Raw genomic sequence first — 17,692 nt, 5'->3', positions numbered from 1 at the left:
AATTTTCTTTCCCTGGCTTCTGTGTTTTTTTTAATTAAATTGTCTTTAGCTCAGGTAATTGCATTATTTCCATTCCAGGTTTTCAGAGGTCAAACAACCTCAGGTCCAGATGTACTATGAATGCAACTATAATAGTTTCAGAGCAATTATCTCCTTCCAGCTCTGCAGGGCGGAACAACTTGAGCTCTGGAGCCAGGCTAGTAAGAAATCCTTTTATATGTATCCCTCTCAGAGTCAGCCCAAAGTGAACTCAAGGCCAGTTTGAGCAGAGAATTACTTAGCTGTGGCTAGTGGCCTAGGTAGCTGCTGCCTATGCTGGCTTCTAAGCAGGCCTGGGAGCAGCTGAGTGCCCCAGATCATACCTGAATCCCTCTGCCCTTTTGCCGAGGCCAGGGAAGCTCAGGCGCTGCAGCCACCAAGGTCAATCAGGAGAGGCGGCCCTTTCCTGGCTGACTTGTAACTGCTGGAGAGCTTCTCTCCACCGTTTATTATTTCTCCTCTGATCTGCTCCCTTGGGGGAGAAGTTGGCTCATTGTTTACCAAAACCAGTTGCTCCCACCCGTAGCTCTGCTGCCTCTTTCTGCTCTGATGAGCTGCAAGCTTCACGCAGAAGCTGATCTCAGGGAAGAGGCGTTACAGACACAGCCCAAGGCAAATGCACCATGTTCTAGTTTGTTCCTCCCTTGCCTTGGCTGACATTGATTCTTGAGGCCTTTCTCAGGCTCTTCTAAGCTCCTTTCTACATCCTGGTTAGAAGGGAGAGGAGACAAGAGAAAATGGATTTTCCATCCCACTAAAATGCCAGTTGTATTATTACATATATACTTTGTTCATAATAGACAATTTAAGACTTTCAATGTTGGGGTACTTAATGTAGTTCAAGGCTGAACTTTCTCCCAAGAGGACTGTGTGTGGGTGTGCATATACATATGTGCCACATCTCATGAACTGCATAGAACTCAATTTATCATTACTTACCCCACTTAAATAACAATTATAAGTAAAATGAAATACATATGAACTCAAGCAGATCTCTGACTATCCTTGATCACCTAATCAGACTCCTTTAAAAGCACCCATAGGTCTTTGGCAACAATTAAAGCTTTTTCAGAAAGTTGCCTGGAGAAAAATAAAATAAAATAAAAAACTGTACTTTAAAAAAATGGTGTTAACATCCTGATCTGATTCACAGGCCAGTTCTCATGTCTGCCCTACCACAGCCAGAGTCCTCTGAGAATGGCATAGATAATTTCTTCTGTGATTCATAGTTATTCTGAAAGGTAGTGTTTTCACAAATGCTTATATACAACCTTTGGTAACTATAGCAAATAGCATGTAAATTACATTGCAACATCCTTTTTATAGTCTCAAGCATAAAATCTGTTTGTATTACTCTCTTGATTCTGACAATTAAAGTTTCTAATTCATTTAGAAGGACAAAAAAAAAAATGTTGTTAAGACCTTGGGGCATTTCATCTGTTGGTCACTTTCAGAATGGTTATCCTCTCAGTGTACCCACATGTGAGTCCATTCTTCTGATTTATTGTTGTTTGAAAAGAATGAAGAAGCTATATTCATTTATTCTGAAGGAGAGGGGAATTTCTATTTCCCACTACAATGATGGTCTATTTTTACCTGCTGTCTCTCTTCAGAGTTCAATAATGTGTATCTCTTGTTAATACGTGTATTTCAACTTAGTTGTGTTCCTTTAAACTATTTTTTTTTTTGGCCTGTAAAAATTGTAGTTCTCAATTTTCTACCCATCTCTTAAAGTTTGGGGGGAGGCATATTACAGTTTGTGGATTACCTGGATACCTTATTCTTCTTTCTTCTACTGTAGCTTTTGGTCACTAAATGCTCTTTATTGACCTGAAGCTTAGCTAAGAAAAGAAGATGAGGGAATTCCCTGGCGGTCCAGTGGTTAGGACTGCACACATTCACTGCCAAGGGCCCAGGTTAAATCTCTGGTCAGGGAACTAAGATCCAGCAAGCTGCGTGGCACGGCAAAAAAAAAAAAAAGAAAGAAAATTTTAAACTAATAATTTTTAATTTCTAAAACATGAGTTTGTCACAGTACTTTTCTGAGGTGCTTGAACTCCACTCTGGATTACTTTGAGGGATCTTTTCAAGTAGTATTTTTAAATGATAGCATTGTTTCTCCAAGATGCTCTGTATGGAAAATATATTCCCTGAGTGCTTATGTTTGCAGACTAATAGTTCAAGTGGGAAGCTCATAAAGGTAAAACAAATGATGATGCAATTAGTATGTCCTTTCAATTATCTGTGGTTCAAAAAAGTCGATGGTGAGATAGACAATATAAAAGAACAGTAAAGAGCAGGAGCTTTGGATCAAACAGAACCACGTTTTGGGACCCTTATATTTATGAGCTGTGTGACCTTGGGCAAAGCACTTAATCTCAGCAAGTCTGTAAAATGAGAACTAATATAATATCTCACATTTGTTGATTACTTGTTATGTGCTGGGCACTGTGCTAATTATGTCACATGCATTCATTATCTCATTTCATCCTCAAAATAATCCTATGAGGAAGGTACTATTAATATCCTCATTTACAAATGAAGAAATTGAAACTGAAAAAGGTTGAGTAATTTGTCCAAAATCACAGAGTAGCAGAGTCTGTAACTCAATGCCATGTCTGGCTCTAGAGACCAAGTATGTAAACACCACACTATATTGTGTCCCTGTGGTAGTACTCTACTCATAAAGTGAGTTATGAGGATTAAATGCGATGACGCAGGAAAAGAGCACGCCTGGAACATAGTTAGTGCTCTTATTCTTATTACATGTTATTACATATTACCAGCTAAAGTTTGTATAGCACTTTACTCTTTATAAAGCTCACTGACATAGTAGATCATTACTTCATGATATCATGTGAAGTATCATAAAACTGTGGCTCAGAAAGGTTAAAAGACTTGGCCAAGGTCATTTAGCTTATAAGCACACTGATATGGGAACTCGGCTCTTTTAATTCCAGAGCACAGAAACGTCACTGTCTTCTAATCATGGGGGGGGTATATTTTTATATAATTTATTAAAATTATGATTAGAAGAGGTGGCTCTTTCTAGATTGAGTTCTAAACCTCCCTGCCTGTAAATTGCGCTTTATCTTAGGAAATCTTGAAACTTGTTTCTTGATTTTCTGCTTGATTCTCTCCTTTATGTCAGACAATTCACCTTTGAGAAATGTGGAGAGAAAAGCCTCTTTTTCCTGACTCCCACATTTTTCTCCCCACAGTTAAATGTATTGATAGATATCCTGTAGATATCTATTATGAATCATATACATATAGATAGATATCAAATTATGAATGGGCTGGGTTTTTTAGGGTGAATTTGTAAGTTGGATGTTTGGAAAGCTGAGCATTTTTCCTTCATAAAAACCGTCTTTTAGATGGAACTTAAGCCCCACAATGACCCCAGAGGAACCTATCATACGTATGTGCCAGCTGCAGGGAAAGGGGGGGAAAGGGGGGGAAAGGGGTGTGGAGGGAGATAAAGCAAAGGCCTTCTCCCTGCTTTAACTCCAGGCTTGCCCCAGAAGTAATTTTGAAACAGACTATTTGCTTTTAGTATTTCCTCTCTTTCTCATAGTTTATGCCATCGTTTAGTGCCCCTTTATCTTCTCTTGCTCTGAGCAACCTCCAGATCAGGCCTTCCTTACACCAAGGAGTCCTCTAAATTCTAAAACTACCTACCTGCTCCTCCCCTGGTCTTTCCACTTCACCCTCCAATCTAAATGACTGTTGGATACGAACTAGGTGTTTGGAGGAAAGCAGACTAATGAAATAATTCACACTGAAGTATAAGAGGCTGATTTTCCTTATTCCCTCTAGAGTTTTGCTTTTTAAAAAGATTATTAATTTTAGACTCACAGACATAGAGATCAGACTTGCGGTTGCCAAGGGGGAGGGGTGGAGGGAGAGGAATGAACTGGGAATTTGGGGTTGGTAGATGCAAACTATTACATTTAGAATGGATAAACAACAAGGTCTTACGGTATAGCACAGGGAACTATATCCAATCTCCTGGGATAAACCATAATGGAAAAGAATATTAAAAGAAGAACGTATATCTGGATAAAATCGAGTCACTCTGCTGTACAGCAGAGATCGGAACAACACTGTAAATCAACTATACTTCAATTAAAAAGATTATTAGTTTTGCATGTACATTTGTAGTTGGTGGAAATTCTAGCAATGAAACAAAACAAAGTGAAAATAGCTACTATGTAGAAGGTATTTTGGAAGGGATGTGCCATTATGTGGGGAGACCAGCCCAGCAAGGATCTTTCTTGCCCTATCCTTTTATGCCACCAACCTCTCCAGTACACATATGCACACATGCACACAAACACACATCTCATCAGCTACCTTGGCTGCTAATCTTTTCCTCATCAACTGGACAGTTATTAGAACGATGGCATTTCAGCGCTGGAGAGGGTTCTAGAGCTAATGTCATTAGCTCATTTTATAATTGAGGAAACAAAGCTCAGGGACAAGGGCTTGGTGAGTGGTAGAATTGGCACGAGGTCTTCTGCCCAAGAATCTAGGGTAATTTCTTCTACACCCCATGCTTAACATTCAGAAGTCTTGCAGAATAGACTTAGAAACACTCATGATTGACCTTGTTCACTTATCCACTTGGATTCTCTTTTCTCTCTTTGGAGGTGGCAGGTAGAAGCCATCACTGCTGGGGGCAAGATAGTCTGAACTGCTCTTCCTACCAACATGTCTGACCCAGAGGCTGGAGATTCTCTATCCTCTGCCAAGTGGGACTGTGGAGGAATTAGAAAACTGGGGCTGTTTGGGGGCCCTGGTACATGCTTTCTTCTTCACTAGCTACTCATGGAGAACATGTGAAAATATGAAGATTATTATTGCCTCTCTCCTCTTTCTCTCACTGAGCACTTAGATTTTCACTCTAATAATTGGAACTACTCTTTTCACTCCCTCAGCAGTACAGCAGAGTGGGGGAGAGCACAGTCTCTGGGGAGGCAGGCTGCCTGGGACCATAGCTCAGCTAGCACTTCCTGACTGAGTGAACGTAGCATGTTACTGAACCTCTGTGCCTCAGCTTCTTCTTCTGGAAAATGGGAGCAATAATAGTTTATACTTTATGGGGTTGTTTAATATAGATACGTGCTTAATACATGTTAGCTCTTGTCATCGTCATCATTACCATCAACACCTTGTGGGTGTTCTTAGTTTGCTTTGTAAATTTTTTTAAGGAAGGAAAGCCTTTCTGGTCTTAGCTGCCTTTCTCCATTGCCTGGCAATCTGTAAATCATACAGTCATTAAAGGTCAAGTTGACCCTTTATGCAATTCTTGACTAGGAGGCCTCATTGTATATAGTGAGTCACCACCACTTGGAAGTGGACGGTGAATCAGCAGCCCATTAAGGAGAGGTCAGAAGGTCCCCTGGCTCAAGGTGAGAGGATCCAAACCTAGCCATGGGGTGCAGAAAGAAACCGTGCACTTATATGGCTGAGTGGACTTGGGGTGCCATGGAGAACCTGTGCTACTCAGGTCAGAGGACATAAAATGGTGGGTAAATGCTGGAGCGTTAGAATCACACAGACCTGAGTCTGATTTCAGCTCCATCTTTACCTTGCTGTGGGACCTCAGGCAAGTTATTTAACCTCTCTGTGCCTCATTTTTTATCATCTGTAGATAGAGGTGGTCTTAATAGAAATGACTTCATGGTAAAAAAATGCTTGGAAAATGCTGAGAATCAAGTAAATAATCAAAAGGAATTATTTTCATTATCATCACCATTATTATCGTGAATATGGGTCGGAACAGACAATTGTAGGGATCAGCCATAATGGAGAAGCAAACTAAGGGGAAAAGGTAGCAGGAACAAGGATGTGTCTGATGTGGTGACTTTTAGGCAGTGACGAGCCATTTAGCTAGCATTAAATGTAAAAAGTCATAATTTATTCTTTATTGTACCCCAACGAAGGAATGAGTGTTGTGTGTTCACATAATTTGCATTTTGTAGAGGAAGAGTCAGAGGACTAGAATATAAATAACCTTCCTGCAAAACACAGATCTGGTAGCTCCAGTTAGGAGCTGAGCTTCCATTCAGGTCTTGCTTGTAGAAGGGTAACCATCCCGGCCCAGGCAAAGAAGACCTTGTCAGGTTTATAACTCCACAACTGGCTAAAAATATGAATGTCACGTAATCATCCCATCCTTCTTCTTGATCTCGACTGGCCCTCCTGACTTCATGCCATCTGCAAATTTGCACATCCTTTGTGCTCCTTTTTGCTCACGTTTTATGCCTTCTTTTGCCATCTCACTTACTCCGCATGTTTCAATCTCTGGGCTTCCATTTTTCTTCTTCGTTTTTAATGCGGTGGTTTTTCTCCTCCTCTCTTTCTCTTCCCTCCTCCTCTCTTTCTCTTCCCTCCTCCTCTCTTTCTCTTCCCTCCTCCTCTCTTTCTCTTCCCTCCTTTACACCCCCACCTTCCTCCTCCCTCCACACCAATCAAATTCCTGCTTGCTTCTTGCCATGTTCATTATCCTACCTCATTCCCCCCTCATTCCTCGAAAACAGCTCACAGAGACTCACCCTTCCCCCCTCCAACTCTCAGTGCCCACCCTCCATAAATTCCAGCAGCTTGGCAATCAGTAACTTTAGCATCACACTTCACAGCTCCCAGAGTTTATACTACTTGTTACTACTCTCCTTGCTACCGCTCTCTAGGGTTTCTGCTAAAAAAAAAAAAATTATTTTTAATTCCACTTAAAAATATCTTGGGTACAAGTTGAACCCACAGTTAAGTTTACTCACACATTTACCACATTTCCTGGTTTTATTTTAACTAGTAGCTCAGTTCTAGACTCCATTATGCAGTGAAGAAAGACTAGATCCTTAGGGGACACATTTTTTTTCTACTGTGAAGAAGAAAACCACCTAAACATTCAACAGAAACCCCAGCCCTGGGTCCACCCACTCTCTTATCTCCCCACTCCCCCAAGCTGCAGCTGACGGGACAAGGCTTTTTCCTTTGTGGAGTCATTGATTTCACTCTTCCTGGAGCTCAGACTGCCTCCCAGTGTGTGTCTGTGTGCACACGTGAGTGGCCACTGCTGTTTTTGCAGAGGGCTCACCTCTCTTCTGCCATTTTACCAGGACACAGGAGGCTGCTCTCCCGCTCTCCCTCTCCCTCTCGTTTTCTCTCCCTGCCCCCAACTCAGCCTAGGCTTTTTCCTGTCTCTTAACTCCACCAGTGCAGCAGCAACTAGCTGAGCTGCTTGCGTGTGAGAGTGAGAGAGAGAGAGAGAGAGAGAGAGAGAGAGAGAGAGTGTGTGTGTGTGTGTGTGTGTGTGTGTGTGTGTCTGCGTGCGCAGCTAGGCCAAGCCTGCGAGCCTGCCTGTCACTGGAGAGTTTTAGTTTGCATTCAGAAGAAAGGAGGAGGGGAGACGGTGGGGGGGGGGGGGAGGAAAAGGTGGAGGGGGGAGGAGGGGGGGCGCGGAGAAGGGAGGGAGAATGTCTTGTTTGTGGCTTGTCAGCAATTGCTTGAGACAAGCTTCCATGTGTGAAAGCTACTTGGCATGAATGCCTGGGCCGTACCAAGTGTCACCGCAGCAAGAGGGGGAGTCAGAAGAAAAACAGATCAGACCAGAGCAGACAATAGGCCCCTAAAGTGTTCCCCCTAAGTTGCTTTGATGTTGTCCTAGTGTCTTGATACCAGGAGGCCAGGGATTGCAGGAAAAGGGTCTTTTTTGTCTTCATTCACTTTCCCCCCTCAGTTTCTGAAATGATTCTCCAGAATTTCTCCTCATAAAAAAGGTAAGAGCCCTAACAATTCCTTCTTCTGTGGCAGGCTGGTTCGCCCGTGCCTGGAAGTCGGGGTCTCATTTCTGCGCTGCTCAGGACGAGCGCTGGGGTCCTGCAATTGGAGCTCTAGCCTTGCCCCTGGAAGTCTTTGCAGGCGCTCAGAGCTGGGGATGGCCCCTCTTTCTAGGGAACCCCAGTAACACGATCTGTGCCTCTGGGTTGTTGGGGGAGAAGGGGTGGATGGAGAGGGATGGGAGGAGGGTGTGAGGGTGGAGGGTGTGAGGGGGGAAAAAAAGAGAGAGAGAGCAGCCTGAAAGAGAGCGAGAGAAGGGCAGAGCCCTCGTTCGGAGCAGCCCCAGCCCGCAGCCCAAGGAGGCCTCCTTGCAAGCTTGAGCTGTGCCTTCTCAGGCTGAGCAAGGGCCGTCTGAGGCTCTGCCGAGTGCCTGCAGAGATTGCACAGAGCTTTGTGTGTGCGAGTGTGCCTGTGTGCGTGTGCGTGTGTGGACTTCCCACACCCTGCCCTGGCGTGGCTCGTCGTGAAGGGGAGGTACCCCAATCCTTACCACCCGAGCCCAGACGCTCCGAGGAAGAGCGGCATGGCAGGCTAGGAGGGAGGGCAAGACAACTCTGCCGCCAGACGATCCAGAAACTTTTCCCGTCTCAGGGATTTCTCTGGTGGTAGGGACCGTGAAGCAGTTGTGGGCTGCCCCGTGCCTCAGTTTCCCCGGCTGTAAAATCCAGAGAGCCGACCGGGGATGCTGCATGCCTCCCTGGGATTTGGTAAAACGGAACACATACCATTCTGTCTCAAACGCGTGGAGAAAGCTTCGAGCTAGAAATGCTGTGGAATCACAAAGTAGAAGTGTTATCATTGTTCTTGATCATCATCATCACGATAATAAAACCATCATTAAGACACCCTGAGACAAATAGACCGAGGAACACAGATCAAGTGTCTGAGCATTTCTAAGGAAACAAAAAGCCTTTTTCCACCTGTTGGCTTCTGTCCTTTTCTCTTGTGTCTTTTCGTTAGATTTATTGGCCGATTTGTACAGAGAATGGGGTGGGAGGGGTTGGGTTTTCCCCTTTCCTCCTCCTTGGTACATATTTTTTTTAAAAAGAAGGTCAATGTAAGATGCTTGAGACAGAAAATACGCCTCCCGTTATAGGAGTTTATTCAAGACCTTGTGTTTTCTGGCGCTGGCAGGGCGTGCAGGCACATCTATAAACTCTACCTTGGAGGTTAAAGATTTTTATTTTGGCTTTTAGAGATTAAACAAGATTTATTTACAATTGCTGTTTATCAGAGAGTAAATATCTTACTGTGTGTGTGAGGGTAAGAATGTGAAGGCTGTTTACTCGCTGGTGGTTTTGTGGATAAAACCTTAGCTTTTTAAAGTGACATCTTGAGAGATGCGAGTAAAGGACTAAAATCGGTGCCTAATAGTCAGATAAAAAAATTTTTTAAGAAAAAAAAAGGTCTGCTTGTTTTCTTGAATTGTGGGTTTCCCTTCCTCTGTTCTTATAACAGTGATTGTTTCAAGGCTCTCAGTTGTAGCTCTCTTTGAATTCTCTGAAGGAATTTTGTTTTCTTACCTAATTCTAGGTTTTCTGTGACTCTGCCACTTGTCCAAAAAAAAAAAAAAAAAAAAATCGGTGAAAGTCTGGGAGGCTGTGCTTCCTTCCATTCTAACTGCAAATGTTTATCAGACCGACTCCCTGTGATAGCTAGAGATTGAAGCAAAGCACCAGCCCTGGTTGAGAATATTTATGCTCTTCCCATTGCGGCCTAGAGAACCTGACTTCTGGGTGTGGGAAAGGATGAAGGGAAGGTATTAACTGTCTGGGATCTGGCAAGAAGCCACCCCTACCCCCCAATATGTTTCATTGAACTAGAACGGAACTTCATAGTTTAGAAATTAATTGTTTTCTACTTTGTAAGCAGAAGGTCTTACCATGGTTTGTCTCTGGCAAGATTTCAGGGTCCAGATATCTTCCTAAATGGTTAGAATTTCAGAACTGCAAGGGAAAAGAAAGGTTATTCCTCAAGTTTTAAATGAGGACACTAAAGCCCAGCAACGATCTGAGGGGGCTCAATGCAGCTGTGGTTGCATCTGGATCACACCCTGGGGTTCAGAGTGCCCTGCGTGTCAGTTGTTATGCCAGCCACCCTTACCTGGCCTCCACAGTTGACTTTGCCTACCCCAGCATTGGGCCAGCCAAAGAGAGGCGCCTTTTGGAGTTCTTTTTGCTGTGCTCTGTTATAACAGCACACTGAGCCCTGCTCAAGGCACAAACGTGGCAAACATGTGTCACAACATGAATTTGCATGAATTCATTCGTGCGTTCACTTGTTTATTCAACTAGTATTTTAGGAGCACTTGCTATGTATCAGGCACCTTGCTGAGCACTGAAGATGTAGGAAAGAACAAGGCAGATGCACCCTTGCTCTCAGGGAGCTTGCAGTCTTGGTGGTAGAATCAACGTTAACTGCATAAACAAATTAGTAATTAAAAGATTGATAATATACATTGAACAGCATGCAGATACGGTAATGCAGGGCGTAAAGTTGTATAAGTCATTGACCTGAAGTTTGTAACTAGGCATAAGCTAACTGTCTTTTTGCCTTTGTGGTTGAGCACTTCTTGCCCTGGCCAACTTGCATTCCGCTGGTGGCATTCCTACTCACACGGAGTCCAGTGTTTCCAAAGACAGCAGAAAATTCCCTCTCTCTCTTCCCCCCACCCTCCTCTGCACAATACAACGGAGACACAAATAATGCCTGCTAACCCTTTTACACTTGTACTATTAAACAAGTTCACACTCATTGTGAGCCAGCCTATATAACTGTCATTATCTGGGTGATTCACGTTAGCTATAGCCTCTGTGCACTGTTAAACCAGATGCGCATGGGCGGGGGGCATGTGGTTAGTGAGGCTCTTGTCTCACTGTACTGGTTCCATAGTTCTTCCAGTTGATACTAAACACTTAGCTGCAGGCCACTCCACCGTTATCACTGTCATCTTGGAATTGCAAAGACAGCAGTGTAATGAAATGGCTTTGCCTATCCCTACCAACAAGGGCACGTGTCTATAAAGGGAGGACATTTTTTAAATCTCTTCCATGGGTCGCCTTTTGGTTGGGTTATTAAAATCTTACTGGTTTTATGAGGTCAAAGGTAGGAGCACGCCGACACCCCACTTATGGTCTTGTTTGGAGAGAATATTTGATTGAAATGCCAGTTATTTCCTTGCAGGCAGATTTGTGTTAACAGTTGTATCACTATTTCCTACATCGCGTCTTTCTCAGTACTCAGAGGTGTTGTCTTCAATGTTGTCAATCCATCGTTTTTTAGATTAATTTCGTAGTTTAAAAGGAGGACAGATATGCCCCCCACACACACATAAATCATAGGTCTGGCGCCTATACTTTGAGACTCCACACAGGTTGTGTGGTCAAGTCGTGTGAAAAAGAGTCATTTCTACGCACCCAACATTGTTACTCAGTGAGGTTGCTGACCCGCATTGTCGCAACTGCCCTATGCGGCGCTTGGGTAGTCGCCTGCATTTGGCACCTGTGGCCACTGCCTTCTCCTGTGAGCTGTATGACTTCATCTGCATGTATTTGATCACTTCCGAGACACTCCTCCCAACCCCCCTTGTTACTCACTGGGGAGCTGCCTTTGGGGGAGGCGCTCCAGTTGCCTTGGAAGAGTAATCCAAAGAGAGGGGTAATCTGAGTGGGGAGTTAAGAAGCGAAGAAAACAAGAATCTGGCTGGGGAAAAGATTGAACAGAACTGGGGAGCCAGGCAGCAGTGATCCCAGTCATCCTTAACTCTGGGGGAATAAGAATGAAGACTGTGATGATATTTTAAAAGGTACAGTGTGTGGATACTTGTATAAATAAAAGTGCTAGAGCTTCTAGTCCTACTGAAGTTAAAACCAGTACAACATGGAAGACAGTACCAAAACTCCTTGGTTACAAGCACTGCTTTTGCATGTAGTTTTACTGAAGGAAATTTTGTGGCCCCACCCACTCCCAAAGAGATATACATATAAGATGTAAAATGGAAATTTTCTACATTTCCTTTAAGTCTTGACATGGTAATCCACTTTAAAATGATATCTGCTTAGTCCTTTCTTGTAATTAAATAATATTGTTTAGTTAATTATATTGTTATCCTTCTGTTATATTTGAGTAAGGTTATGTGTCTCATCCAAGGACTCACAAGAACATAGGGGCAAGATGGCCAACTGCTTAAATCTCCCCATTTAGGTTAAGTCTCTTCAAGAGTTGAGAAGCAAAGGGGTGAGGCAGTCACCAAATCACCGTGATATTCAGGTCAAAAGTACTGTGTTGACATGGCATTAAAATAATTGCTTTAGTTTTGGCCCCCTTTTTAAAGACTAAGATTTAGAATGTTGATCAGAAGAGAGGGATCCCCAATTCTTATTGAATAATTACATGTTTTTTTACAAAGTACATTGGACCAGTTTCTGGTTTGGGATTTGCCAATCTATGACCTAGGACTGACTCCCCGTTCTTCTTCTCCGGACCTCTTTTAGAATGAACAGGTTGGACTAAATCCTCTCTGTTTCCTTCCAGCTGCATTATTGAGTATTTCTCTGATTCTATGCATAGGATCTTCCATGAATCTGATCTTTTGGTCACCTTACACAAGGCCCAGTTCAAGAACTATGGTTACCAAAGGGGCAATGTGACTTTTGTGGATATATGGGATTAATTCCTCTACACCCAAACTGTGTTGACATTTTGAAGTGAAAAGCACAATAGGAAAAAGTGGGATTTTAACTTATGGATTTTAAGAGAATTTGCCAGTCAGCGTGTAGGCACATGTGCAAGGAGACTTAAGAACCATTTTCAAAAGAATCGACGATTTTGAATGCATGTCTTCCTGTATAATAAGTATGAATTTAAAATGGACGGGCACTGGGTACATCTCTTAGCTTCACCATTCTCACAGCTTTTTCACAGAAATTGTGCTGTTCCTTTTTGCATTATGCTTACATGCTGTTTTGCGGATGCAAGGGACCGGTTTAAGCAATTATAGTGTTTATGATACATGCTGTATGTTTAATGTTATGCTTTTGGGGATGACAGGACTGTTGATGATCTTTATGATATGCAACTCCTGAAGGATATTGCTGAAGACTTGCTGATATGATGATAAATAAATAAATAAATGTATGTGTGCATATATATATATATATATATATATATATATATGATGCCTTTAGGATGTGAGTAATAAATTGCTTCTGAAATGTGGCCAAGAGTGGGACAAAGAGGGTTGAGAGTGAATGACATTTTTATTAAGCATGTTTTCTATGCGTAATTCCAAGCACTATTCATTTGAAATTGGCTAAAGCTTTGAAAAGATATAATTTGAAAATTTTACATGGTAGCTTTTAATGCAATTTTTAGAACCCCAGAGTAAGTTCTTCTGCCATGTTTTAGAAATATCATCTTCCTTGTAGCAAGGGGGACCAGTTCAAGGCTGCTTTGACGATTAGTAAATCACTGACTCTCTTTGAATTGGTCTTATTTCTGTCTGGAAAAAAATAGTATATAATATATAATTACTTTCTAACTAGGGAAGGGAATTTTGAAAACCACATATAATAATTTTTTCACTTATATTGTTCTTTTATTCTTGATTGCTTAAAGTTTCTGACATTGGATATCTTGCTTAACCTTACATAACAATCCTTGGAAGGAGCTACATAAGAGAAAGACATTATTGACTTTAAAGATAGGAAACAGGAATCGGTTTGTGAAACAGTATACCGGCACACTTTTTAGAATGTAAGAATATACTCTCTAGAAATATGTGTAATGTTTGGTTATTGATAAATGATAAACTATGATGGAAAATAATACTGTACATATTATTGCTGTCAATCTAATTTTTAATGATATAAATAATTATCAAAAGCATTTTTATGCTATTCACTTAAAGATTCAACATGCCTCTAATCTAAAGCTCTGGAGAACTGAAATGATTTCCGTGAAAACCAGAATCACTCTTTTTCTTGATAAATAAATTCACAAACTCAAAATTAACAGTAATGGTGGTTGAACGAAGCCAAGCCATCATTTGTTCAGAAGAGAAACTTGTGAATCTTGAGGTAGCTTTATCTTGCCTAATACTAGATATATTGGACTCTCTATAACCCTTGGGGCTTGTGTAGTTAGTATATGTTTGAGGAGGAAAATTTCACTGAGGGTCTGTGGACGAGGGACTTTTTGAATGCAGGTCAAGGGCACACTTGCTCTGAGGAGTGGTGATTTATTGTACAGAAATCCATGATATACTGGGCTGTTTAAGGCAACCATACTCTAAAGAATGCAGGATTTTAGCTCTTGTGCCGGTGCCCAGGCACCTCTGCCTGCAACATTCTTCTGCCTTGTCTTTTCCAAGCCAACTCCCGCTACTCCTTTAAAACTGATCCTGGGCATTTCTTCTGGAAAGCTCCTTAGACCCAAACCACCCTACCTCTGCTCCACTGTCCCTGGGCTGGGCATTCACTTATGTGGCCCTTATCACGCTGCACTGGAATCATCTGGCTCCCACTCTGGTCTGTGGCCCCATCGAGGATTGGGGCTGTCTTTGGCTTTTGTACCCCTAATGCCTAGCATCGGGTGAAACAGAGCAGGTGATCAATAAATGTTGTTGAATGAATAAACAGTTTATATTGAAATATAGCTTTTTAATAAATTTAACTAAATACAAAAAGAATGACAGGTAAAAATCTTAAATTATACAATTTTATGTCCCACATTTTAAAAAACGGAAACTTCTTATATTAGGGTATTCATTCTTCTCCCCCCTTTGCAAAGAATAAGTTACACATTCATAACGAAGTATTTTTATACCCTTGAATCCCCTTTTTCTTATGTCCAGTTTTTCTCCCCTACAGCTTATTTGTCATGTTTCCCATTCTTGGATTTGTGCTTCCATTACCTAAGAGTTTATTATTTATTTCGAAGAATCAGGTGATAAATGAGTTGATGAAATTTGTTTTGATATTTAGGTAGTAGCTGAAGAGAACTTTCTTCTATCTCAGAACAGGGAAAATATAGAGATATTTGGGGAAGTCGGGACAATCAGGATAGTAAGGCGAGTGACTGACTTCCAGGAATCCGCAATTGTGACCCATGTGAAACAAAGAAGGGGAACAGTACAACTTAACTTTCATCTTCTAAAAAAGGTTTGAACCCTCTAGAAAAGGCATTCTGGTTGCAAAGAACTGACTCACTGAAATTTCCTCAAGAAAAGGGGCGTTCATTGTGAGGATGCTCACAGATGGAACCTGGAATCAGAATTAGAAACCTTTCAGCTACTGAAACAGCTCTAGGGACAACTTTCTGTCTTCTATCCATCCCGTCCTCTCACTGTGTGTCTGCTTTACTTGGGCTCCGTTTGCTACCTGCTGGTTTGGTCTTCTAGCTTTATTCTGAGTAACTGCTCTCAATCTCATAGCTTTTGCTTACACGGAATTGTTGCTTCTTTGACTTGCTAAGACCCCCCCATGTCCAAAACCCTACCATCTCTACCCTACTTCCTTCCTGGCTTCTTCCTCATAGCGTCTGTCCTTATATTCTTCCATTTGTAGTATTCCCTGTTAATTGCTTCATTCTCTCAGAATTCCCTAATTCAGATTCCCAAGAAAGAATCCAACTCATCTTTCCATTTCCCTTCCTTACAGGACTTTAACCAGCCTGTGATTGGAGTTGCCCAAGGGTCAGAACTACACCTCTAGTCTAGGGTGTTATAGCAAAAGGAGGTGGGTGGGAACGGGGGATTGTCGTTCGGTACAAAACTGGATTGCCTTTTAGTAGGAGCTATGGAAGGGCCATCTTCCCTTCCATGTAGCTGGCAACAAAGGTACTTGACATGTCTATTATGAGCCCATTATGGAAGTTTAAGAAATTAAGGATAACCAGACTCTTAAAAATTAAAATGTTTCATGGATGATGATTATTATAACTGAGATGAGACCGTGGGAACAAATAGCAAATTTATAACCAGGAAAGAAATTGAGAGAGGGAAGTGTATTAGAGTTACTTCTTTTTTTTTTTTTTTGGCGGTTCGCCGGCCTCTCACTGTTGTGGCCTCTCCCGTTGCGGAGCACAGGCTCCGGACGCACAGGCTCAGCGGCCCTGGCTCACGGGCCCAGCCGCTCCGCGGCATGTGGGATCTTCCCGGACCGGGGCACGAACCCGCGTCCCCTGCATTGGCAGGCGGACTCTCAACCACTGCGCCACCAGGGAAGCCCTAGAGTTACTTCTTAATGAGTGACATCATTTCATATATTTATTGAAAACGAAAGTAGGTGAATAGTGAAAGGGAGACTATATTGGTATGGATCCCAGAGGCTAGTTTAAAAAGCAAGCATCAGGACTTCCCTGGCAGTCCAGTGGTTAGGAATCCGTGCTTCCACTGCAGGGGGCACAGTTTCCATCCCTGGTCCAGGAACCAAGATCCCGCATCCCGCATGCTGCAAGCCATGGAGAAAAAAAAAAAAAAAGCAAGCATCATCCTGGAATTGGGGGCTAGAGGACAAATAGGAATACTAAGGTTAAGGAGTTTCTGCCTATATTCTCTTCCTGTATTTTCTTCCTCTACTTCTCTGTTCTGTACTTGATTCCTCTTATCTTTAGCTTCTTCTGGAATAATCTGTCATCAACTAGTGATGTGACCTTGGGCTGGTTATTTATTCTCTCTGAAACTCAATTTACTCATCTGTAAAATAGGGCTAATGATTATTATTTCAATAGCTTATTATATGAATTAAATTAGATGGCATAATATATTTAAAGTGACTGGTACACATTACCTAGAATGTAATAGGTGCTCAGTCAATTGTAGCAATTATTCTAGCACATAGGAAGGAAGGAAACATTGACTAAACAATGTGCTGGGCAAAATTTTGCTTGTCATATCATTTATTCCTTATAGCAGTCCTGCAGGTCTTGTATTATCATTTCTATTTTTTATTGAGGTACAGGTACAGTATTATATAAGTTTCAGGTGTTATTTCTACTTTATGAATGAGGATACAATAATAATACTTAATGGAGTACTTGCTATGTGTAAAGCACTTAACCAAACCCTTCCACGTGTTGTCATATTTAAACCAAGATAGGTGCTATTCATGTCTTCATCTCATAGTAGAGGAAACTAAGGTCTAGAGAGTTTAACTTGCCCAAAGTCATACAACTAGTAAGTGACAATCAGAGCTTGTGTGTAAGTCTATCTGAACTTAGGTCAGTCTGACTCTAAAGTTTTCCAAAATCACAGAGTTGATGAATATGACTAAGTCATGATTCAGGTCTGATTTAGGGCAATAATTCTGCAGTTCACTACCAGACAAACATGCTGATTGATGAAGAATAGCGGTAGCCATACACACACTTATGCTGCATCTGAATCTGAGTGCCGTGATTAGACAGCAAGGGCAAATTTTGGAAAGGGTTCAAAGGGAAAATTTTTTTAATAATTAAAATATGTCAAAATAAGGTCTCTCAGACCTGGTGAAATGATTTAACAAACATGTGTTGAATATCTATTGTGGGTCAGGCAGTGAAAAATAGGCTTGACACTGTGGAAATGCAAAATGCGTAAGGCTGAATCTCTCTCTTTAAGGTGCTTTCATTCTGGTGGAGGGAGATAGGTGCTCACACAACAAATGATAAAGCATATAGCAATGGTTCGAAGGACTGTGGAATCAAGAGAGAGAACATTAATTTGGTGGTGAAGGGAATGGTGGTGGAAGGAACTTGGGAAGGCTTCATGATGGAGTTGGCGTTTGCAATGGTTTTGAGGGGACGAATATCAAAGTACTAGAAGGCTTCT

General features: G+C 41.9%; 1 protein-coding gene across 1 annotated transcript in view; it reads left to right on the top strand.

The window, feature by feature from the left end:
• The first annotated feature begins 7,541 nt into the window (after positions 1-7,541).
• Positions 7,542-17,692, top strand: part of LOC149750664 (uncharacterized) — a 70,684-nt gene continuing 60,533 nt past the window's right edge. Inside the window, exon 1 of the mRNA XM_022583902.3 lies at positions 7,542-7,823. The gene's annotated coding sequence lies outside the window, so the exon portion shown is untranslated. The remainder of the gene's footprint in view (positions 7,824-17,692) is intronic.

This window comes from Delphinapterus leucas, chromosome 1 (assembly GCF_059928025.1).
Source record: "Delphinapterus leucas isolate spDelLeu-1000000601 "Yukka" chromosome 1, BTC_Dleu_Yukka2, whole genome shotgun sequence".
In the NCBI taxonomy this organism is placed as follows: Eukaryota; Metazoa; Chordata; class Mammalia; order Artiodactyla; family Monodontidae; genus Delphinapterus; species Delphinapterus leucas.
Note: the sequence above shows the minus strand (reverse complement) of the source record. Positions and strands in the feature narration are given on the sequence as shown.